The sequence below is a fragment of the Prinia subflava genome, chromosome 2, assembly GCF_021018805.1.
Source record: "Prinia subflava isolate CZ2003 ecotype Zambia chromosome 2, Cam_Psub_1.2, whole genome shotgun sequence".
NCBI lineage: Eukaryota > Metazoa > Chordata > Aves > Passeriformes > Cisticolidae > Prinia > Prinia subflava.
The window spans coordinates 21,107,986-21,134,931 of NC_086248.1; positions in this window are offsets into that span (position 1 = coordinate 21,107,986).

Consider the following 26,946-nt stretch of genomic DNA (forward strand, 5'->3'; position numbering starts at 1 on the left):
AGAAATGAGGATATAAATTTCTCCAGGACATTTAGATAGCCTCATTTTCCTCATTCTTTCCTTTCTCTGTGCCATCTTTTGGCATATATTCTAATTGTGCTACACTGTCTCAGAAAATCCCAGAAAATATTTTTTTATTACACCAGTCTGTTCTCCTGGAGTTACTGTCAGAAAAAAAATTGTCCCCACCCTCCCAAGATTATTATAATGGCTCACAGTATTACTGTATTGTTCATCAGATAAACTCAATTTCATTTCTGGCCTGTATCACGGTCTGTAGCTTGATTTTGACATGATGCTTTAGATGTATTAATAGATTGTTTCCTTTTGATCAATGCTATTTTTCCCCGCTCTGTGATGTTCGTTCACCTCTAAGGAGTTCTGCATAGTGGCATGTGTGAGCCTTTTGCTCCCTGGCACAACTCAGTGTTCAAGCTTCCCCAGAGCACTTCCCTGTGTAATCACTGCTTTTCAGCAGAGCTGGAAAAAGAAATTCTGTGAATGGTGGAGATAAGCACTTTGAGTAGACTGGAGACCAGTAAGGAAAGTTTCAAGATATATGCAAGTGTGGTTTTTTTTGTTTTGTTTTGGTGGGTTTTTTTTTGGTTTTTTTTTTTTTTTTTTTTTTTTTTTTTTTTTTTTTTTTTGGTTTTTTTGTTTGTTTGGTTGGTTTTTTTTTTTGGAGGGGCGGATGGTGTTGGTTATTTTTGGTTTTTTTTTTTTTTTTTGCTCTTTAGCCATTTAAAATAACACATAGAGAAGGTTGTAGATGGGATAAAAATAAGAAGGAACACCTTGGATTTGGAAAAGTAACAAGGATCTATTTGGAAGAGAGAGAAACATTAGCAGATGTGTGGTTTTCTTTTCATTTATTTGCCATGTTCTTTCACTGCTTTTCCCTGTCCTTTCACTTCTTTGCCATGTTCCTTCTTCTGCTTGGCGGGTTCGGAGAAACATAAGTGTACCTACCAGGTTGTGTTCTGCTTGCATTTGCTTCAAGCAGTGTACTGATTTGTTTCAAACTAAAAACTCTCCTTACAAATCTGTTAGTTTGTTCTTTGAATGCCTCACCACTGTTTCAATTGTTTTTATACCTCCCAGTTTGCTCACATTTTCCCTTTGTTTGGATCATATTTTATGACTTTTTAAAATACTTGTATCCTCTAGGACCACTGTATCCACTATCATCTAAGCTTTTGCTTTTTTTCTCTTTAAATATATGTTTAGGAGTTTATTTTTACACCTTTTGTTTTTCATTCATCCCTTTATTAAGGCTGTTTAAATTCAAAGTTCTTCAGTACATTTCAGATTTTCTTTCTTACGGGATACAAGCCATATTCCCTGCTGCATTTTCCTTTAGAGCTTTTTGACCTTTGAAGCTGCAGTTCAGAATAAGATTATCAGGCGTTTCCTCTTTGGGATGCAGAAGTTATATTCCATCCATACTTATGACATCTAGGTAGTCTGCTTCTTCATGTCCACTGAATCAGATGGTGCAGTTGCTGAATATTAATAGTGGAATTTAATTATTTAGAGTTGTTGGTGTTCAGCCCATTGTGCTGCATACAGCCAAGAGGATGAACTTTGTCACAGTAATCAGTGTACTGTGCCTGTCCAAATTACCCATAGATAGTTCAAAGCACCTTAAGAGCTCCCCCAATTCGTCCCAACTGATAAATACGTCCCAAGGCAACATGTCTGAATCCACCTAAGACTGTTCATCAAGTCATCCACCCTTCACTATCACCATGGCTACTTCTGCTAAGTAGCAGAGGGTGTGCTGGAAGCTGTGTCAGCGCCACGGCTGCATCAGTACTGCCTTTTTCAGGGTATGGAGGCAGAATGAAAGACAGAGTTTAAGGGTACTATAGACATTTCCTCTTTGCTTTGCACATCAGTTGTTTCAAAGAGCTGTATTTGGCATGGGTATAGAAAATGGGAAAAATAGTGTTGATTTTTGATATATTTTGAGGTGCTTTTATATACGTTCCCTAAGTTGCTGCTGTCATAGACATAAATCCACAAATAATCCACTTCATCTATGTAATTCTGTTCAGATGACATGGCTGCACAAGTAAGCAAGGACTGAAATGAATATTTTATTTTTGCCTCCACCAACCACCAACCAATTCTTTCTGTCTCTCTCGCTTCTTTTTTTGGGGTTTTTTTTTTTTGGTTTTTTTTGGGGGTTTTTTTGTCCTTTCTGGAAATAATGCTGTGGAACAATATTAGAGAATCAAATACAGAACAGAAATTATTTTGTTTCCATTACTTATTTATTGGCTGAATACATGGAAACCCTGCTGTGAATATCAGTCCTTTAGTGACAGCTTTTTAACGGGCTTATTTGTATACTGAGCACTAAGAGCCTCTGGCCAGGCTTTTAAAAGTGATTTTGACACTGGAACAAGCAAATAGCCACCGAAGTGCACCAGGTAGGCAACAGTAACATACTCAGAGCTGGCACTGATCCCCCTCTATGCCTAAGCTCCCTAAGGCGTCTGTGCTTCTGCAGCTGGCATTTTCATAGAAGCCTAACTGCTGCTGCCAACAAATGAGCTGTTGAGAGCCCTAGCACAAGTAGAAACCCTCGGGGCCTTGGGAACAAGATTTGTAATGAAGCAGGAGAATTTCTATCTTGCCATTAATGTCTGATTTCCTAAGTGTCCTCTGAGGCTGCTGAAGAGAGGTTCCTTGTCCTGAGTGGAATCAACAAATAAGATACACTGAGAAGAGTCTGCTCCAGAAGCCTCCTAATGTCTTGGCACATAAAATGTGTGCCTGAAATCTTACATCTCACAAAACACATGCTGCATGTACATGAGAAAGAGCAGATTACATGATGGGTCATGTGCCAAGCCTAAGCTGCTCTTGTGGAAAACAGTAGTGATACCACATCCTTCTGTGTCCTGCCAGCTCATCTCTTCTTCTCTGGCAGCTTGTGCACATGTGAGCCTGCCATGGCACTGCTGCTGGATTCAGGCATTGTGGAAGGACTGGATACTCTGATAAGAAAGTGCCAGACTGAAGCCTGAAGTGAGGACTGTGCTCAGTCTATGTGCTTTGCTCAGCTTCTGAAGGTCAATGAGGACCGTGATTTTTAGAATTAGTAGCAGGAATCTTATGTCACCTGTTTTACTTCCCCAGATACATTATCTGAATTGTGAGAAGCAGTCTTGTGTGGTATGCCATCTTGCTCCTTTTCTTGGCTGGTTGTTATTATTGCAGCATTTAGCTGCTGTGTCATGGAAATAACTATTTTGGGGAGCATGTGCTGTTACACCACAGAAACTCGTGAGGATGCAGTGATTCCTATCTGGTACTTGGAACTCACTGCCTTGGATGCAGCAGCATGCTTATTTTCTGCCCTTACTGTACCATGTCCATCTTTGCTTACTTTTTGGTTTCGAGGATGTCCCTTGCAATTTTCAAGGATTATTTTCCTATTATTCAATAGGCTCTAGCAGTCAACCAGACACAAGTGCCATTGATTATCTTATTTGCTCACCATGAAGATCATTTTTCCATCTATTTATGAGTCTTTTCATTTGTTAGTTTTTCAAAGCTGATTTTGGGCAGCATTTTAGCTGATGGTCCTGTAGCAGCAGTGGAATAGGTACTCTTGTGTAGGAGGATAGCTTGTATCATAAGGTAGAGCTATCCACACCTGGGCCTCAAACCAGGCCTCAGACCAGGCCTCAGGCCTGGTCTAGCAGGCCTCAGTACGTTCAGCATACGTACTGAGAGATAAACTTATCTACTACTGAGAATGTCTTAAGGTGGTAGTGTCACTAACATAGAACAGTTACTGGGAAGACACGGTGGCTACCTTAAACTGCAATAGCTTACATATTTCTGTATTCTCACTGCCTATCAGAATGCACCTGTTCTTGTAAACTATTCCGTCTGTATTTAACCCACCATCTCACAGAATAAATCGAATTACGTGCTTAGAACCATATTGGTGTGGACGCACGTTATTCTAGTCCCCAGTCTTTCCAGGGTTCAACGTCACTCTTGTACTGAGGCCTTCTATCCAAGGTATAAAGTGCTCTTTCAGTGAGTCTGCAAAAACAATTCATAATGTTATTTAAATGGTATTTTCAGTCTATGAATAAAATATTATATCTCATCATGCAAATATAAATATTTTAGTATTTTTTAAAAAGTAGACTTTGACCCAAAAGCAACAATTCCTACAAAGATGTACATTTTTAAATTCTTAAATTATTGACTTAAAGTTTCATTTTAAGAGATACTGTAGATCTAAAAAAAAAAAAGAAAAAGAAGACGAAGTAAAAAGTACCTAACTGAATATGTTCACCATTACTCATCTGATTTAAAAAAAGAACAATTTTTCTCATGTTCGTGTTTAAAGCATTCAAACAAACATGACCTCATTCAAACCTAGGAATTGGAATTCCAACTTGTAGCCTGCAGCACATTTCTATAATTGATTTATGAACTTCTGAATTTCACCTGTGAAAGGACTTTGTGGTCTGACATATTCTTCCCTTTCCCTTCTTTTTTCTCCTCATTTCCTCTGAATTATTTTATATCCAATTTAAACTCTTTTTCAGCAGGGGTTTTGCATATGAATTTTGCACGGCTTTAAAACCTTCTTTTCTCTGATGCATATTTCATGATTTTCTTGCTCTTGAAACCCCATCCTTCTTCACAAGAAGGCCTGAGCACAAACTACAGGCCCCTATGGTATACCTATCAAACATAAAATAGTGACTTTCCAAAAGAACTACCTATGTTTTTTATTAGTGATTGAGAAAACAAAAAGAAAATTTTAAACAATTTTGAAGACAAAAAAGAGTATGTTATAAAGCAGTAATTCTCAGCGGTTTAGTTTTATGAGAACTACAGTTGGAGAAATTTAAGACTTTCATAGGTTCTTGACAAGGTCACTTTATTCCTAAATTGCCATGTGGAATCTGTCTAACGAATTCAGCAACCCGCAAATCACACAACAAGCGTGAATAATGATAACATTAAACGGCAAAAGTTCAGGTCCTGACCTTGGATTTGATAAAGGCTGAGTTTGGTGCTGGTTCTATCCCAATTTTCCAACAGAAGACAAGTCACATCAAAGAATATGTGCCTATCCTAAGGTATGTAAGTTCTGTTAAAATTAGGTCTTGGGTGTTCTGCATCAACATATAATCAGTCACTGGGAATTACTGCATTTATCTTGCTCCAAAAGTGTTAGAGGATTAAAGAATGAAAATTGTAATAACAGTATTAAATGCTTAAAACTGAACCTCTCTTTTTAAATTAGAATAAATAGGAGGGTTGTAGTTGGTTTTAAAATAGAACATCATCCAACTCTGGAAATGTAGTATTACTAGGTGTCATGGGTTAGCACTGGCCAGATGTTAGTGCACCCATGAATATATGTTTTTTCTCTAACAACTCCTGTGGGATGTGATCAGGAACAGAGCAGAGCAGGCTTAAATCTTGAAAACAAAAAAACCCACCAAAACTTTATTAATTACATAAGAACAGGGACAGAAATCCTCTTAAACACACACAGAGACAGAAATAAAAACTTCTTAGAACATTTCTTCTCCCAGTTTCTACCTCCCCACCCATCACTCTTTACAGACCAACCCTTGGGTTTTAGATCAAACAATCACCACTCAAAAACAAACTAATCTTCAATTCAGCAAGGGAGAGAGGAGTCTCTCTCGCACCACAGACTGTTCTTCAGAAAACACGGGTCCACCCCTTATGTGTTTCCATGTTACTCATAGCACCGCCCGGAGAAGTCTGCTAAGGTGACTCTCTCTTTTTCCTATGTCCAGCGCTCTCACCGCTGTCTCATAGGCCAAAACTACATACAGGGCTTTTTAAGGATGCTGCATGCTGAGCTCTCCCCTTTTCACCCAGGGGCCGGGGTTCCAGGAGCAGGTCTGCCCTGAGGGCAGAGGGCACTACCTCACCCTCCCCCTCTTTTCTCTGCTCACTCCACTCTTCAAGTGCCAGTCACTGTAGCAAAAACAAGGGGCAGCTGCATCCACCTAAAAATGCAGTTTATGTTCAAAAGAGACTCAAGTTCAGTCCATGGCTGACATTATGCAAGAAAAGTCCAGCTCCAAGGCTACTCCTCTCATTCTTCTATCGAGTTCCTTCTAATTATGCTTTATCATCTCGGTCTCAGGCCGCTTCCCTCTCTCCGAAAACTACTAGTCATGAGAATCAATGTCTAAGAAAAGTTTCTTTCTGCCAAGCAAGGGTTAACAGTTTCTTCTCAGCAGGGTGCAGGCAGAGGCACTCCCAAGCTCGGCAACCCCCCACGTGGCTGGGCACTTTCTCTCGGAGTTTGGGGGGAAGGAGGGGGGTGAGCACACACAGAAAGCACTTCCACAGTTTTCTACCCCTCCATCCTGGACGGGGCAGCTCAGTTCTAGTTCTGTCTCTTCTCTTCTCCCCCCCCCCCGGGGGGCTCCGGCTTACCTGAGCCAACCACGTGTTTCCCCTCTCCCACTCAGCCTCGTGGCCAGGCAGGGGAAGGAGACTGGAGACGTCTCTCTGCTGAAAACCCAGATCTGAAAAGAAGGCCGAGCCCCTCAGACTCCTGCTTTTAACTCTTTGTGTCCTCAGAGGCGTGTCCAAACCTCTGAGTGACCAACCCAGGTGCCAGCAGAAAAGCTGATCACTGATTGGACTGCCTACATCCCCTTGGAGGAATTCACCTCCCCCCCCAACCACGACACTAGGCCACTAAAATAATATCTCTCTGACATTATAAACATTTATGAGTATAAACATTTATGGTATAAACATTTATGAGTTCACAGGTCTAAGACTAATGTCTAAGACTAATGTCTTGGTATCCACTCATTGCCTACTGATTTCTGAAATTCAGAGTTTGAAAGCCTTTACTCAGAAACATTCTGGAGTTAAAAAGACTGGCTGACTTGTCAGCTTGATTTAGGTCAAAGCCAAACCAAAGGAGTGCTAACCCTCTCTCTCACAGTCTGTCTTACCTCACAGCTTCATGACCTTTCATATGGCAGAATTTGTAATTAGAGAAGGGAGTAAAAAGGCTGTTGTGAGTCAAAGCTTAAGGCATTCCTGATTTGAACAATGACACTGTTCCATATTCATTGTGTCACAACAACTTCCATATCAAATTTAAACTGTTTGCACATTGAGTCTGCATGACCCCCAACATCAGGTCCTGCAAAGTTATTCAAGGTTACAGAATTCAATCTGCTCTTTCACTTTTGTCTATTGCCAATAATTTATACTACAGCAAAATATGTGTAAAAAATGTTTCTTTCCTTTATGCCACTTTATTATCCTGAGTGATATTTCTCATATATCACTGAGGAAATAAGTTGGACAATTTTCAGGTAAATTTTTATCTTTGCTTATCTAGATATGGATCAGGACCTTGGGCTGGTAATTTCTTTTTTTAATCATTCTAAGTAACACATCACATGTCAAAAAAGCTCAGGACTAGATAGCTGAACAACAGTTTCTGTTCTCTGGCAGTACAGTTATGAAGCTGTGTAGATTTAAGCCATGAGTTCTCTGAAATAGGACAGAGCATTTTACAGAGAATGAAGGCACAGCTGACACTGCCAGAAGATGAATTAATCTGTTGAGCTTCTTGGGCTTCACCCTGGATGGGAAGAACCCTCTGAGTCAGGTATAGCCATTACCAGCCTGAGCTCCAATTTGTCATTTTGTCACTGATGAGATTACCTCAGTGCTCATCTCTTCTGCGACTGTACAAAATCAAAGAGACTTGTTTAAACTGCTGTGGCTTAATCGGACCAGTCTGACTCTTCCCCTGCTAGCTAGAAGCATCCACAGAAGTGAATGACTGAGAAATATAGCCAATGAAGGCTACATCCTTAAACTGTCTCACATTTATATTGACTAGTTGATTCCAACTGTAAAAATCAAACAGATTAAACAGCTGCTGGAAGTGCTCTAAGCTTGCTTTCTTGGCTTTGAACCAAGATGAATTAGAAGAGATCACAGGGTCACATGCACTTAGAAGTCTCCAACTTCCACCTTATTTTGTTTCCTCTCCTGAATCCAAGATATGTTCACCTTCTTCCTGCATTTATGAATAACATCTAGTTTGAGATGTGCAGTTTTTGGAAATCCCTAATATTGTAGAGAAAGATGGATGCATTCCTAGTTTCAGATTAGACAGAAGCCCTGATCCTAAGTACAAAAGGCATGAAAGAATCTGTGCCTCGGAGGATGGTACGTAGATAAAACAGAAAGCTTAGCCAAGCAGCATAGACAGAAAATTCTGTCTGTCCAGTGAGCCCTCTGCACTTCAGACAGAAGTTTCTCCTCTATTTGTAGCCCTACCTGCCCTTTCTGATTCATAGCTTGCACACAAGGGTTTTTGCCCTTCATATTTCATCAAGACATTTTCAACAGCATCTGCAACAATAGGTACCAGTCTTCTGCATAACTCCCCTTTCTGTATTGATGCACCTCGGACGGGTAGGGTTTCTCTCTTTTCTGTTTCTGTAAACTGGGAAGACAATCAGCCCCAATTAGTTATAAAACTTTAGTACCATAAATTGGGCTTAGAAGTGGATTAATAAGACAAGAGCTCTTAAGTTCATAAAAAAATTTGTAAAATTACTATGACAAGGCATATTCAAAGATACCAATGTCACAAAGATACAATGTTATATGTTTTTGTTTGAATTAGGAATTCCCTTATGATGTAAAGGGAATGATCATTTCTTAGTGACTGTTATTCTATGTGGTTCCTCATTTGGTTGCTTTAAAAGTCCTCTGGAAAAGACCTCTCTCCACACGATTCCCACCATCTTTACAGGCTGTTCAGAAGATTTTTCATACAGGAATGAAGCTTTCTCCTCCTTCCTTGTACAACGTTGAAGGCATAGTAATTTCCTACTGTTTTGCTCACTCAGGTGACAATTCTTTTGGGCATACAGTAAGAAAGACAACAATATTCAAATCTTCTTTACTATTGTATGAGTAAAAGATGGAAAATACAGAAAAGGTGACAGTAACCTCACATTCTTCATGATGATGGGAATCCTAGCTATTGCAGCAACAGACAAACACCTCCTTAAGGATTATGGCAAGCTGCACTGAGTTCCCAACTGTGGTGAGGTCCTCCAGCTCCAAATTAACTAGCATTTCTATAGGCTCTTGCTCACATTTATAGGTCACTGAGAGCAGCCAAATTTGAAGTGTAAGCCGTGCCTTGAAGAGACCATTGGACAATATACGCCAATGCCCAGATCTCAATAGACTCAGATAGATACAAGTAACATTTTGGTGCAAGTCCCAGGCATGAGTACAGCCTGGGAGAAGAATTCATTGAGAGCAGCCCTCCAGAGAAAAGACTTGGGGTTTCTCATGTATGAGAGGCTGGACATGAGCCAGCAGTGTACACTCATAGTCCAGAAAGCCAGTTGTATCCTGGACTGCATCAAAAGCAGCACGGGCAGCAGGGCAAGGGAGAGGATTCTGCCCCTCTATTCTACCCTTGTATGACTCCACCTGGAGTGCTGAATCCAGCTGTGGGATCTTCAGAAAAAGAAAGATGTGGACGTGTTAGAACAGGTCCAGAGGAAGGCCATTAATATGATAAAGGGATGACGCATCTCTCTTACAAAGACAGGCTGAGGTGGAATTGTTAAGCCTGGATAAGAGGAGGCTCTGCAGTGGCATAATTTCAGCCTTCCAGTACCTTAAGGCACTTATATAAGGAGGGAGAAGGATTTTTATATGGGCAGATGGTGGCAGGACAAGGGGCAATGGTTTTAAAAGGCGCAGATTTAGATAAGTTGTTAGGAAGAAATTCTTTGTCATGAGGGCACTGGAACGGGTTGCTAAGAGGAGCTGTGGAGGCACCATCCCTGGAAGCACTCAAGGGTAGACTGACACAGTAATTGGCATCCCTGCCCATGACAGGTCAGTTGGAACTAGATGATCTTTAAGGTCTCTTTCAACCCTAAATGTTCTCTGATTCAGTGATTTGAAGAAAATATTTCACGTTGAGGAGACAATGCACTGTACTTATGCTTGGATACACACTGAATACATGTAAATTGATTAACCATGCATGTGTTATGCATACATTGAGTAGTTATACTATTTTATAGAGCGTTCCCATGGTATCCATGAAACTGAGGCATACACCTGAGAGGTCATGGGTTCTCTGACATAGATGGTTGGTAAATGAACACACATTACTCAAATTACACCTGTATACTTGAGAAGAAAGCAAAGACATGGATCACTACCTCCTTGTATTCTTGCTTCTGGCTGCATCTCTACACCTAAGCAGTTTTTAGCAAAGACTATACAAAAAATGCACATACAAAATGTTTTTGAAAAGAACAATAAAAATTATGGAGGTAGAATATATGCAGCGATGAGAATTATTTTATTTATCTAGGAAATCTCCCTGAAGCTATAAGAAAAGCCAGTGTGTTCTTCAGTGAAAATGACTGAAATTACATAGTCACCTAAGCTGATGCAATTTACAGATTTTAGGGCATTTACTTTAAACATGTAATCCCAACCAGGAAGGAATAAAAGAGAAATAAGTAATGCTTTTTGAGCAATGAATTCATTTTTGATGAATAATTGAATTAAGAAAGAATATGAAGATGTGTGGTCAAGAAGGAGGAAAGACAGTGTCAAAATAAATAATGAAGTCTCATGGTGTGAGGACAAGTAGAGGTCAGCAGCAGACATTCAGAGGGGAGGCAGACTGATGAAAAGCCTCTTTCTGAGTATTAACCATAAAAAAGGAAATGCAATAGTTCAGTCCAGACACATTGTTGGTTAATCACTAAAGTCATTTTGAAGATGACTGGGAAGTACAAACACATTTTTCAACAATCTGTACTGCGCATGCATTCAAATACCCTGTTTTATAAGATGTACTGTATTGAAACTGACTGATACTAGAATATATGACCACTGGGTCCCATGTCTAGGAAAAGTAAAAACCTGAAACTCAGACATTCAAAGAATACAGAATTAGATGAACCTGCCATCCTTAATGTACTTTGCTAAATATTACTGAGAATCTTCCTGTGAGGACTTAATTGTGGACCCCAGGCTTCATTCCTGAGATAAATATTCATAATCAAGGAAGGAGACCATGAAACTTTCTCTAAGACAAGAAAACGTTATCTTGGGACTAGGCACAGAAGTCTCTGCATATTTTCTGCTCTACTGATTATTTGGGCATCTAGTGTTGCAAAGCCACTTTATCTCTGAGGGTATCTGATCACTTCAGAAATGGGTATTGTAAAAATGACATATTCTGTCTTCATATTGTCAGAATAAGCTTATTTACACCAAGCTTGTACTTCTGTCAGTTGTTTTCCATCCAGATGTTATTTTCCCCTAGTTGTAGAGATAAGGAAATCCTGGTTTGTGCTTTCTTAAAATATTCCGTTATCACTGTGTCTCTGGTGTTTACACTTGTTTGCCCCAAAATACATTTAAGTAGTAATACAATGATATTAAATAGGATAATTGTAAATCTTGCAGGGCTCCATAGTTGAGAAGGTGGATGGGAGAACCATTACCACAATAACACTTTAAACTAAATTAGAGAAAAAGCTGTGATATTAGTCTTTCATTGATTTTGTGCAGCTTTAAATGCGGGGCCAAAATACCTGTCAATCACTATTACTAAACACTAGAGAAAGTCTCACAGAATGAGAACCACAGCATTTCCCCATTAGCTGCTGCAGTGCAAGAATTGATCTGATCTGCTGTTAAGATCACATTATAAATCAGCCTCACCAGGCCTGGAATTAGCATCTTCCTGTTATTGCTGTCTGTGCTTATCTCAAGTTCCCACTGTGGGAATTCTTTGTTTGGTGGCTTCTCTTATGGGAAGTTCCCTCTGTGGCTTTGACAGTGTTTTGAGATGGGAAACTGCATTCTTTAAGTCTTTACACCTACACCCTCATAAGATTTTAGAGATTTATAATTGGTGTAATTACCATCCTGTACTTATTTCATACTATGTGAAATCCCATGTAAATTTCTTAAATCCTTGTATGAAATGTAGGAAAATCATTAGATATTAACTGAGCTATGGAACTTGGAAAATACACATAAGTAAACATGCATGCCTCTTCATCTTCTGTGAAAATAAAATACATGTCTACATCTGAACGAAGTAGGGAACGTTTGTCTCTGCATTTAGATAAGCTAAAAAGGTTAATTTCTATCTCAAGTACAGCATATGCATTCATTTCAAACGCATTCTGTACCATATGGCAACAGTTATACTAAATATCAATCTTTGAAACAAACGATGAATATTAACTTAAAATATGGAAGACAAGAAAAGCTATTAGAGTAATAATAATAATTTGGGTTTTTTGTATTCTTGCAGAGGATCACATAATTAGTCTGCAACAGACAAACACGTAAATGAGTTGCTCTTGGTACATCTGGGATCTGGACCAGTAGATGGCACTGCGGGAATTATGATGGCTTTTGGAGGGCAATGGGTGTTAAGTACCTCATACTCCACCACAGACTACTAAACAATTTTTGTCTCCCACTGATTTCACCAGTTTAATCCTGTGAGTCAGATTTTCGAGGCTTACTTACTGCTGCCAGTGAAGGATATACTGAAATTGCTGACACCAAGTACTTAATGTAGTTTATGTTATAGAAATAGTAATCTCCTATATTAAATTACTTGCTCACAGAAGATACTTTTTCCTAGTAAGTTTTCTGTAATAATATTTACCTTCAGATCATCAACTCACTTTTTTTTTTTTTTTTGGATGAGTTGTCAAACTGACACAAAGATAACTAGGGTTGCCAGTAGTATTCATTGTGAAGTTTGAGCCAGCCCTTCCTCTGCTGGACTACCATTTTAGGAAGTGAGGATCTTCTGTTCAGGCATCACACTCATTTTCACAGCCCAGGAGCTTGCCTAAAGAGAAATGAACTTTTCCTGAGTTGCAGTTTTTGAAACTCAGTCCAGGCTCCAAAAGGCAGGCAGGCTTCTTTCCACATCACAAATCATCAACAGTAACTAAGTTTCCAAGGGCTAAATTATGCCCTTAGTGGCACCTATGTGATTGTTTTGCCTGTAAGCTTTTTGAACAGGTGTAACTATTGGGATTTAGTGAGCAATTCTGCCAATGATGCTCAAGATGGAAGAGTATCCAGCTGTCTCAAATAGTTATATTACTTCTGCAGGGCTAAGAGAATCAACAAACAAACAAAAAGATATTTATTTTTGTCACTAAAGTAAGTAGATATGCATCTAAAAACAAATGAGATTTGATCTTTTCAGGAAAATGGTGCTGTTAGTGCAATCCTTTTCTGAAGGAAAATGGTTCTCTTTTTTTTTTTCTTTCTTTTGTCTGAGAATCAGACTTTACAAAGTATATATGTATCCTCTCCTGGCCTTTGACACACTTGGATGATCACATGTCTGTTTACAGAAGATTTTTAAATTCAAAGATTGAAAGTATTACAAATACTATTCACTGGAAAGGTAGCCCAGAAATCTGGAAAGCCTAATGGGTAAATAATTACAAGGAATAGCATATCAGAGAAATGAGAAGTTGAGGATCTGAGATTTTCTGCAATGAGTACACATACTGAAAAGTAAATATTTTTTTTTACCACACAACAAACTTTTGGTACAAAGTACTGTGTTCAAGACTATACCGAAATTAGGGGGTTTGTAGCCTGAAACTCATCAATGTGAAAAATAAACTAGCCATGGTATCTGTACAGTATTAGCAATCTAAAAGGCAGAATAAAGCCTAATTGGGCCGTACAGCACTTTTACTGATGGATGTCAGGACTAAAATTCCTTCACAGGCAGAGGTCAAACACCCATCTAAGCCCAAATGGTTCACTGGTTTAATTGGTTCAGGCACACCAGTTTCCTAGCCAGCAAAACAGAAGTGTGTGATAAGGACAGCATCATAATTGACTGCTTTTGGCTCCACAAAATAAGCAGTCAGGCACCAATTTATGGTTGGGACAAACAATGACAGATATCAGGAAGAACTTGGAATTTTCAATGGGCAAGACTGTGTGCAAAAGGATGCTGTAATGACTGTGACACAGCTGCTGTACCCCTTGTGGAATCAGTCATAGCTTCAGTGCTGCAGTCACAGCTTTTTACCACCTGCTGTGGCCAACTCACAGTATCATTTGTTGAGCCCTGATTTGGGGACCAGATTTATACCAGGCTCCATCTGATAATAGATCCCAGGAGAGCAATAACACTATGAGGAAGATTAGAAAACAGCCAGCGCCAGCCACAGTCTCAGTGCTGTGGTGTGTCTCATTTGCAATAGAAATGGTGGATTTTGTCCTGTTTTGCCACTAAAGACCTTTTCCATCTGGAGGGTGGCCTGTGAGCTGGAGCATAAAAAGGAATTTACTTATTTTTTCCCTGAATCAGGAAAGTCAGCCAAATTCATATGCATAATATATTTTGGATTAAATGTAATTTGATAAATTTAATTTTATTTTGCTTGATAAAACCCCAGAAATTAATCTCCCATTGAAAGAAAGTGAATCACATATACGTTTGAATATTTATGTCTCAGGTTTTTTATAAACTTTCTCTAACATTATACAGTGTTTTATTAAGTACTGAAAAATTAATTAGGAAAATCTTTTTATTGTCTATTGAACGTAATCAGAACATATTGAAATTTTTGAACAACACATATGTACAAAAATAATAAAATAGGAGATGTAATCTTTCAAAAGCAGTAATAACTCCCACTTCACAGAATCACAGAATAACAGAATCACTAGGTTGGAAGAGACCTTCATCGAGTCCAACCCAGCCCTAACACCTCAACTAGACCATGGCACCGAGTACCACATCCAGTCTTTTTTTAAACACATCTAGGGATGGTGAATCCACCATCTCCCTGGGCAGACCATTCCAGTACTTTATCGCCCTTTCTGTAAAAACTTCCTAATATCCAACCTATTGCAACCATCTTAAGCAACAGCTTAAGACTGTGTCCTCTCATTCTTTCAGTTGCTGCCTGACCAACCCCCACCTGACTACAATCACCTTTCAGGAAGTTGTTACTTTCTATCTCTCTAAAATATCCTCATGAAATGCTATATTATTTGTGATTTTTCTGCAATCATTAAACACAAAACCTTTTTTCTTTTTCAGTTAGGTTTACAGTTCCTTCATGCATAATTTAGAAGAAGGTGGAAGGCAGTTCCTGTCGCCTGGTACAAGAAATGTGTTAGGAACGCAATTGTAGTCCTGGTGATCACTGAGCAGTGACATAATGCCTGACATCAGCACAAACTGGAGAGGCTTTTCACTTCTCTCTGCCTCAGTGGTTTCTCTTTTTCAGAAAATGTTGCTTCTTTCTAGCTAGAATCTGCCTCTTCACTTTTGAATCCCTGACATGTCCAATGTTTGGCATCAAATGATTGGTATAATAGTGATGCTTTTCCCATTACGCTTTCAGGTTATCCTTTTGACTCATTAATTCTGCAAAACATCTGGTCTCCTTCAGCTTAAGGACAGCACTTCCCAAAACACTCAGGTGTATCTTATTTCAAAGGGTATCAACAGCTTCAGAACTGATAATTCCACCTCTTACCTTTCTATTTGAAAAGATATTCACAAGTGAACAAAAGAATTATCAAGCTCAATTAACTAAATCTTATTTGTAGTAAAGTAAGGAACCCCAAGGCACTTGGAAATTCCTTACCAGACAATTTCTGGACATACTCATTAAGGATCTTTGTCTACTTGGAGCATGACTTCACAGTATTAAACCAGACCCAAGGTTTATCTAGATCAGTATCCATAGCAATCACCCAGTTGTCATGTGATTCTAACATTTTTGTTTCTAACTGTAGATCTACATTAGGCATCTCCAAATATTTTAATGTTTATAGTCGTGGTTAGATATTTTTCCGAGTTCTCTTAGTAATCTGACAATTAATTCTGAATCTTGTTGAGCTTTCATTCTGGGCTTCTTTTCTTCTTCCTTCAAAGACAGCTTCTATTTTTCAATATTAATGGAAAAAAACCAAAACCACTTTTACTTTCTTACTTTGCTTTTTACTATCGTCACATAGCCCATGCTTTTGACTTCTCTAGGCCACTGTGAGGAAACTAACAGTACATCATGGGCTTGACCCTCCTAAGCATCTTTGTGGCATCTGCCAAAGTTGCTTCTCACTACTCATCCCCTTCCCAGATCGTTAAGCACGGTGACACCTACTCTTGAGCCTTGAGGGCCCCACTATTAACCTTTTGCTAGGACTGAAAATTGATCATTTAATCCTACTCTCTACTTTCTGTCTCCAAGCTAGGTTTTGATCCATGTTACAAATCTGGGCTATGACACATCCCGGTGAAGTCAACGGGTGTACTATAAAGCTAAAATCTTGGTACGTGCTCAAGCTTGCTGTGGAACTCCATCAGACAGAAGACCTAACTTTTAAACTAAGGAACAGCCTCAGGTTATGGAAAGAGGCATGTCTGAAGTAGAGTTTCCAAAGCAGTTTAAAAAACTTTTGGGGGTATTTTTGTTGGTTTTTTTTTTTTTTTTTTCATTATAACACTGCCTGCATTTAACTACGGCAGTAAAGTGTCTACTGTTTCAATGGGCTAATATTCTGATAGTGAAAAAACGAATGGCTTTCATAATAAAAGAATTTTCCTAAGGCTCACTATTTTTATTACTTAAGGAAAGAAAAAGAAGAAGAAAATGTGTTCAGTTTTTGACAGTTTACATGGAAATTGCAGTATGTCAATGGTGAATGGCTTTTAGGTGACTTCTAATTCAACTTCTAATTCAGTGACTACCCCACCATTATTCTCCTAAGCTACCCTGCATCCACCTTGTCCCTCATCTTTCCCATAATAACTCCAGAGACAACTTCCACATTGCAGTATTTTTCCTTTGTGCAGTTAATTTCTCATATTGCCAAAACATCTATGACTCGTCTTTATTATCTGGGACTTGAAAACAAGGAAAACTTTTTGTTAGAGAACATTTTCTTTCTGCAAAAGTAAATACATCTGGGATGGCTTAACTTTTCTGAACTGTAGAGTAATTCTTATACCAAGAAGGCTCCTTGGTACATTAACAGGACTGACTATTAAGTTGAATAGCCTGATGCTGTCTCTGAATCTCTCTGTTAAGAGTCCAATTACAGTGAATCAGGGGATGCAGAATCCTCTTCTGTGTCTGAATTTTCAGTACCAATACACAAACAGAGGCTTTGTCTCTGTCTCCAGTTAAATTTCTTTTCATGCAAAATTTGTGCTCTTTCATTTTCTAATTTTAATATCATTATTTCATGGAGAAGAGTATTTGCTTTCTATTTCCATTATGTTTTCCCTTTACTTCCCCATGACTAGGCTTTTCCATTCCCTACAGTAAGACAACTTGTTTTACTCAGTACAGTAGTGTCTTTATAAAAAAAGAAAAGTCTATTATAGTTGAGTTTATATTTCACATGTGTCTTTTGAATGAATTGTATGTTATGAGAACCCAGAAGAACAGTCATTCTTCACTCATGCCACTTATCTCTTGGAAACTAGGGAAGTGTAACACCTTCAGTAAATTTTAAAAACCTGATCGCTTGAAAGGTAACAGTTGTCTTATTCTAGTCAGCTCAACTCAGAACAGCTTGATGTTTGGTAAACCAGAAAATTCCCTTATCCTATACCTTATATTTTCACTGTATTTATTAATAAGATTATGTATTTTGAGACTGTATTTAAGATTATTTGGTTTTACCTAGAAGTAAAAAACTTTGCATGGGACCAATAAATGACAGTGATTTCTTATTGACAAGAGACATAAAATCCTCAGAAGTTCTAGGCAGCTCACAAGAATATTATAGGTGTAGCTTTCCAAGCCACTGAGTATTATGTGATGGTCTCCTGGATAAATCTCTGCTGTATGGATTTTTCATCAAAGGAAAGAAGCAAAGCAAGAATTTCAAGCCCCAGAAACGTCATACTTGGGGGCTGAAGTGAAGAAGCTGTTGATTTTTATGATGGTTATGCCCAGAAACTCTTGTCAAATATAGAGGGATTCCTAGAAGCAGCTTAAGGAAGGCAGAAGCTACCAGGGCAAGCAGTCTGTCATGGAATTGGTTTGACTTGGTTGCATTTCCATAACTCTAGAGAAATCTAGCTTAACCTGCTTATCTAACTCTGCTTGAAGGAAGGCATAAGGTGAGACTGGGCATGTCTGCAGCCTGATTGTTTAAAGTGCCCTTTGCCTGCCATTTTTTTCCAATTGCTGAACACACAAGCAAGCAAACAAACAGCTTTGCTTTACTAGTGCTGATCAGCACTACAGCAGTGGAATTTGAGAATCTGAGTGTCAGAGGCAATCAGAGGGATAAGGATTTACATGAATGAGAAAAAGAAAGTGGAAAAAGTGCTGTATCTATTTTGAGACACGGATAAAATATTCAAGATTCAGCCTCTAATTTAGAGAGTGTGTTAAGCTGACAGACTGCTAAATCCAGAGTGGGACTGTGTCACTCACTTGCATGCTCCATTTCTTATAATCTTTCCCTCTCTTGAACACTGCTGGGCATGGAATATTAGCTGAAGCACCTTGACATGACTATATGTTCACTCTGACTGATTTAAAGGAGATTTAAATTCTCTCCAAAGACAATTAAAGATACCAAACATTTCAGGAATGTATTCAGAAATACTTAAAATATAAGGGTAGGTGTAGCTAGATCTGTGGCAGTGGTAAAACCCCCAAATATTGTTTGACCAGTTCTGTTGAGGCATGCTGGTACATACATTTGTACTTCACAACATCCTGACTCTGCTGTTTGAGTTACAAAGCTCAAATTGCCCCACCAACCATAGCCATTCCCTTAATAACATTATAATCCTATATTTCACACATATTTTTTCTGTATGCTATGCATTATATTATAGTAAAGCCTCAACTCTTTGGTCCATTATTTCTCAAATAGAAGTGGAAAAAGTATTAACACCAGTTCAAGAAAAAGTCACACTGTTGGAGAACATGGAAATGAAAAACTGCCCATCTTCCTCCTCGCCAGTAAGACTGTCCTTCTGGAGTAGAACATCTAGCAACACCATGAAGCTAAGCACGGGGAGATTAAAAAGTAGTTTTATCACATCTCTAGCCATGTGCACTCAGAACCTGCATCCTACTCATCATTTATAAACTATATTTGACTTTTATCTTTTTCATCTAGAAGTGGCGTACTTTAAAGGTGATGGTGGAGAAAAGTATATTACTGAAAATCCTAAAAATGAAATATAAATAAATATGGGTTCAACTGAAATTTTTTCTCAAATTCAATACCTTTTTTAGATTGTTCAAATAAATGTGAAGAAAGCTGCTTTTTATGTTCAAAGTAAGGGAATGAGGCATTCATTTTAATTTAGATGGACTCAGCTATAATATAAAGGCACTTCCTCTATGTTAAAAGCTTTTTATTCACATAAAATCTGTAGTAGCTTGAGAAGATAATGGTATGTACTTCAGAAGGATCAAAACTGACCAAAATGATGAATAAAGAACAAGGAAAGACAAAAAAATACTTATGACAGGATAAAGGAGCATAGAATAGCTAAAACCTGCATATTTATAAGGCAAGGAACTATTTCTGAAAATGTCAACCTAGACAGTTCACTGGAATGAAAAAGATTTGTCAAGTTTGAATATAAAAAATGTAATTTTGATGCTATTCTTTTGCACAGTTCACCATGACACTGCAGTCCTCCATGGTATTGCATATACACTGTTGTTTTTAAAAGAATTTCTATATGAATTTCACTGCATAAACTCCATCATTTTAAATAAATAAACAATTTGTAGCAAATAAATTAATTTAAAAAATCTCTGGCAGGGGTGGGGTGTGTGTGATGGCATATGTGCTGCAGGTGCAGCTTCTGTGAGAAGCTGAAAGAAATCTGCTCTCCAAGATGGGTCTACTGCTGAGGCTGAGCCCATCAGCAGCAGAGGCAGCACTGATGAAAAACGTAAGTGGGAAAGGTTAAAAACTGCAACAGCGACTGTGGCCAGACAGGAGTGAGAACATGGGAGGGAACAGCCCTGCACACACCAAGGTCAGAAGGAGGGGCAGGAGATGCTCCATGCAACAGAGATGAGGTTCCCCTGCAGCCCATGGTGCAGCCCATGGTGAGGCAGCTGTGCCCCTGCAGCACAGGAGAACCAAAGGGATGCAGAGATCCACCTGCAGGCCCGAGAGGATCCCAGAGCAGGTGAAAGCCTGATGGAGGCTGTGACCCCATGGGAGACCCATGCTGGACCAGGGTCATGTCAGGACCAGTGGCCCTACTGATGGAGGAGCCAAAGCTAGAGCAAATTTGCTGGCAGGACTTTTGGCCCTGCAGGAGACTCACACTGGAGCAGTTTGTGAAGAACTGCAGCCTGTGGGAAGAACCACTTGCCCTGGAGAAGTTTGTGGAATGCTCTCCCTCATGGGTGAACTGACCACAACCCCCCCTTTCAGTTCCCAGTATTTAGACAGGAGAAGGTAGAAAAAAATCAGGAGTGAAGTTGAAAATTTCTTTGGGTTTCTATATTCTGTTATTACTTCAGTGAAATTCATTTTTTTTACTGTAAAGCTGCAGTTTCAGTAGGAGGGGATGATACTTTCTTAGTCACATGCAGAGAAGTGTCTGCAGTCTAATATTTAGGACACTCACATAGGAGGTAAAAGATGTGAGGTTAAATCTGCTCATGCTGAGCAGAAGAATGACCTTGGGTCTTTTGTTTGCAGGATGAGTGCTCTGATCAGGGAACTATAATACCGAAGGTCAGCAGGAGAACCACAGTTCCTTCATTTTGAAGAAGGCAGAAGTTTCACCTGCATTTATTTTTACAGCCTGTATGTGCTACAAAGACACAGTGTATGCACAGTAAGATTAGGGGCTTCATGGGATATTGGCATATGAGAATCCAGCTCCCATATCCTGTGACATGATTAATGCAGTTCCTGGGGTGCCTGGGGTGTTGTACACATGTGCTGATGTAGAAGCTGGAGTACTTTCAGGAACTTTCTCATCAAACAGGGATATGCCTCTAGCCCTGAAGTGCTTCCAAAACACAGATCAGCAGCTGTGCACTTTCTTGTGCCTTTTTTTTACCCCTAAAATACAGAAGTTCTGTTTGGTTTTCTTTTTTTTTTTTTTTGACCTGATGAGTTCCTGCCCCTCACTGCCTGTAATTGGGTATTCTGAAATGGAAGACAGAGCAGAACCGAGACCAAGTTCTTCTCATGCATAAAGAGACTTGACTAGAGAGTTTGTCATGACTCATTTTCCTCCTCTTTTGCCCAACTTCACACTTTCCCCTTTTGGCTGTTTGGGTAGTACTGATATGAAAAGAAATGTATGGTCATTTAGAGCAAGGTCCTAGAGAAAAGGACAAAGATAGCAGTAATTGCTACTTTTTAATTCAATTTACTGAATTGTTTTCTGACACTTTGTTTCATAGAGTGAAAGTTTTCACTAAAGCAACTAAAAAGTGATTTTGATATTTTCATCTGCAGAATAACCTCTGCAATCAAAAACCAATAGTTACACAATGGGAAAATCAGACTTTTAGTGCCCACAAATATCTGCAGCATTATGTTTTAAACAGATGTTGATTTACTTTCATTTGGAAAAATGGCTTGTCTGCAAAACTGTGTATGCATTTATGCATGTGGTAGTTTAAGTTGTAGTGCAGAAGGTCAGAGCTTTAAAACCATAATCTAAAATGAGGGATGGGAGATTTCTAGTTTCCAAGTGACATTTCCACTTACACTCTTCAGAAAAGAGTACTTCTAGTTTGTCTCACAGTAGAGACATTTTAATGGAGACTGTTTTAAGGACTTTTATGAAACTGTCTATCTTAGGTAGTTGAATACCTGGTAAACATTGCAGGTGGTTACAGACAAATAACTATTAAGGACAGTGTTGCCACCACCATTAATAAAATAAAGTATAAAAACACATAGATCCTTAAATCATATTTCTGTAACACTTCAGAGTAAACCCACAAGCATGACTTTCCCCATAAAGTTCATGCTGACATTCACTTGGGATAACCAAGAACAGATCTTCCATTAGTACATGTAATGATAATCTCATATTTGTGTAGCCTTCAGCACAAAACGATCACCTGGATTTGACCTCTCTTCATATTTTAAATCAGAAACAAATCCAGTATTAATATGGATAAATGGATGCATTCATGATTCACAGATGAAAAGGCATGCCTAATGCAGACTTGGATCAACGTCATATTAGCATTAAGAGTGTACATAAATAGCTTCTAATATGGAAACAATCTGCAGTAAAGAACAAGAGAAACAGAAATTAATTTATCTTTAAAAATTCAGCAGCTATTTATGTGGGTCATTATTTGCCACTTGATTTATAAGATTATAAATTCATATACATAAACACACATACATATGTATATCTGGAAGGGCCAATGGCTATCCTGAAAATTTCAGATATGCATTTTGACTCTTTAAGAAGAGATTTCCAGAGGTTTTATACAGTGATATTTGGATTGCCAAACAGAACATTTGCATATCCTTTTCACCTCTGGGTCTGCATGCAAAAAAAATCATATAAACCTTGTAATGAATATTTAAAAATTACTAAGATTTACATACAAGAACACCTTGAACCAGACCTAGTGTAACTGATACTGGTTCTGTGATTATCAGGCAAGCTGCTTATTTTGATGTTATTCAGAGTTATTGAGTTCATATGTTGGATTTCTATGTCCCAGCACTGCTGCTAGGCTCTGGGTGCCAGTGTCTGGCTGCCACCAGTGCTGGAACCACTGAGTAACATTTGGTGTAATGAGCTCCTTTCATTTATTTATTTTTTTTATGGTTATTTGGTTCCTCTGCAAATAGTGTGAACTGGAGAGAGACAATGTTCCAGCAATGGTGTCCAGTTACTGGCACAGCTGGCATCAGCAGGACCAGGGGAAGGCAAAGACAGATGGAGGTTTAAAGGACAAGCCAGAGTCACTGCCAATCAATAGCAGAGTACCAGCAATTGTAGCAAAGTATGTCTAGCATCTAAGGCAATGAAATGAAAAATGACAGATACACCTAAATGTAAGTAGGAGACTGAAATCTCAGTCTGAAAGGAAGCAGGCAGAGCAATATAATGCTTTAGAAATCTGTGTCAGATTTCCTACTATAAATTAGGGTATAACAATGTAGCTGGAGGCTAAATTCAGACTGAGGTGCTACTGAGTACAGGACAAAATGTTCAGAAAGAAAAATCAGCATCATTAACAGGAATGGTTGACATTGCATAATTTTGTTGTGTTTTTAATCAGCCATGACGGGGCTTTGGTAGAGAAAAAGATGAACATTTTTAGAAGATTGTTTTTTGTCTGAATTTTGTTCACAGTTCAAGACATACTTGATCTTTCCAATTCCAAGCATTTTGGTGGGGGGCTGACTGTGACAAGTTTCTGTGGGTTTTGTGTCAGTTAAGCACACTCAGTACCTCGTGAGAGAGCTCTGCACCTCTGCAGACCAAGCCCTGGGGTCCCATTTTTTGAAGCAAGCTTCACCTGGAAGCACAGACTAAGATCCGCCCGCAGCAGTTCAAAATGTCATTAATATTATCACATAGATGCAGTTCTGCTGTCACGTAATACCAGGCCTTAATTAGAAGAGTATTCACCTTTTTATATTCCTGCAAGAGTAGGTCTTTTACTACAGCCCCCTTAATGGAGATTAGTTTTCTGAAATGATGTATCTTACAGCCTGCAGGCAAATAGCTGCTGCTGTTTCTGTTTTCCTTACCCGTGCAAGCTGCCTGTGAAGCAAACCGCTGTGCAAGGGAGGAGGTCTGCCAGGCTCTTTGGCCATGAATTGTGAGCTAGGAGCAGAAGTTCAGCCCTTCTCCAGGGGCAGCTACCTCATAGCCTGTCACACAGAGATGAAGCTTTTGATCCTGCAGCCTGCTTGAATACAGAGCCTATATTTTGTTTCTATAGACCAGAAGCAAGCATACATTATTATTTTAGATTAAAGGTAACACCCAAACAAGGAAGAATAAAAGAGAGTTCTCCTAGAGAGAGGAATTCTTTATACCTGGAAATGACCTAGCACATTTCTGAGTGTTGTGTATGAAAAAAATTGAAATATGCTTTTACAACATCCTGCAGTTCTGGTACAGTCAAGGAGTCCATAGCCAACAGTGTTAACCATTTATATATTCAAATACTTAAGTATTTATTTAGCTACTGCTTTAGTTAGCTCTATTTGAACTGTTTTGCTAAATAAAACTTTCCTTGTCAGTTTAATATACCTATATAAACCACACATAACATATGTACAGTAATCAGAATTCAGGAAAAAATCCAGTTTTCATTTACTTTAAATTTCCCATATGAAAGAAAACTTTCTCCATAGATATTATCAGAAAATCATAAGTGTTAGACTCATGTAACATAATTTCATAAGATTTCTAATATAAATCTGAAGAATGCATTGATATGTTCAGGAAGCTTTCTTTTTCTGAAAAGAATACATGATTAGATCAAGGAAAAAAATTGAGTACAACAGTTGTTATTGTTGTTGATTGTGTTTGCTTCTAGACATGGGCATGAATTTTGCCTTAAGTTCCATTTATTACCTTTGCAGATATGATTCTAAAATATTGCATATGACTCATGAAGACTGCTGCAAATTGCCACTATTTGACAGAATTTATTAGAACTGACAAAATTTATTAGAAGACTTTGGAACAGCTTATTAAATCCAAGGATGGACGGATTCTGAACTTTGCCATGAGCTTTTCCACAACATTTCCTCTGTAACTACCCATGCCTTAGCACACCATTATTTACAGATGCTTTTGAACTGTGTATTTGGTCTCAACAACTGAGATTTATACAATCAGTTTTATTTTCACTTGTGTATCCTTGCCCATGCCCTCACTTATATTCCTGTAATCTTTAAGTGTGTGTACAGAGATGTGCACAGTTCTGTGGTGCAGTCAGTATGAGATGGGTAAATGTTTTCTGTCATTTAAAATGCAATTGGTATAATTTTGGAACTGGAGCTTTTCATTATTCTGTAGTTAATCATGTGCTAACTTATAGTAGGCACTTTTTGCCCTAATTTGATGAAACATTTCCAATATAATGACATATTTCAAAATAAATATATTTGATTCTTCTCATTAATGGGTGAAAACTTATTTTTGTTCTTAAATTTTAATTTTCAAAGGGAAAGTTCATAACTGCCTTTTTGACTTTGTGCATTCCATTTTATCCAGAATATCAACAGACTTGATAAAACAGACTGATATAATCCTGTATTTCCTTAATTCAGGAATATTTGCTCCTCTGCCTTTTTCTTGCTCTTTATTTTAAACATTCTCAATACTCACCACTATTCATCTGCTCTGCAAATGGGTGAGTTATATTAAAAACTCTCTGCATTATTGTTAGGTTTTTTCTTTAAAGAACAAATGCACTTTTTTGCTTGTCGGGGTCTGCTGAATTGGTCTATATTATTCAAAGAGTAAGCAATGCAATCTTCAGAACCTCTATTTCTATTAATGAGTGATTTCTCCCTGATTCTAAATAGTTTCCTTTTAATTATTTCCAAACCATAGTGAGTAGTAGTGGGACAAGTCTGATTTTTTCTTTTTCATCATATTGAAAGTCTTTGCAGAATAGTATTGAAGAATTGATTAAGCCAATAAATAATTAGCAAAAAGAGGTGCTTATTTGATCATTATCATTGTAGTCGTCTGAACAAAGTAACTATGCTTAAATTTCACACCAAATCTAACAAAGCATATCAGTAGTTTTATTCATTTATGTGTTTTATGTGTTCAGAGTATTCATAAGCTCATTGTTGTCTTAGCTGCTAAGTCATTAAAATAAAGCTTTCCTGACATTTAAGTAGGCTCTATACTTTCTGCAAGTTATTTATGGTGGGTAATTTTTACTGAATAAGCACATCAAAGCTTTAATCATTAAACAAGGGACTTTATGTTTCGTATTATTAAGTTTAACAAACAGGACATGGTTTTAAGTTTAGCCTTTATTAACAGCTTGAAAAGTATAGCACAAAAGTCTAGTGATCAAAAGTCTATGCTTTTATTATGAGCTTCATAGTATGAAAATGCACAACCATAAAGGTCTTGTGGAAAAAAAAGTCAAAGAATTTTAGTAGAAGACTGAATATCTACTGTATATTGTGTTTACCCAGGGGTTTTATCCAGCTGTGATGTGGAATTTTCTGATATTAAGGTAAATGTAATTAAAATCCATGAGGAATGTTGAATAATTTGAAAAGATTTAGTCACTGCTGCTATCGTGCTGCTAATTCTGGTCTCACTAAGGCTTCAACCTGGTCAGCAGAGCTGGAGAGGATTTTGAATGTAACCATAGCATTGAATTGTGAAGCAAAGTATGTGTTGGCCATGACTTGGCCAGAACTGTGTAGTTGTGCCAACAGCTGTCACCCATGAAAGTTATAAAAAGCAGTGACTTACAGAAGAGAACATCCACCTGTGAGGGTCAGGCTCAAATATGTGCCCCTGATTATATGAGAATGCAGTAGAAATTAGTGATCAGAATGCTCCCTCTACCAAGGATTCACCATCATTTGGCTTTTGAAGATTAGCCTTATGATGGTGCTCTATTAAAAAATGAAGATGAAACAAAAAAATAAAATTCCTCTTTGTAGTCTTCTTCTTCACCATTATTGTTGTTGTTGTTATATTATTTTTACTTAACTATTGTTCTAAATAGTTTTCCCTGGTGAGAGTAAGAGCTTGGAGCATCAGATCCTTCCCAGCAAAGCTCTGCTGCAGCTAGTAGTGCTAGATTTGCATGGCCAGAGAGGAGGCAATATTTTTGACTCCCACTGAGGATGAAACAAAGTTTTGCTGCATTT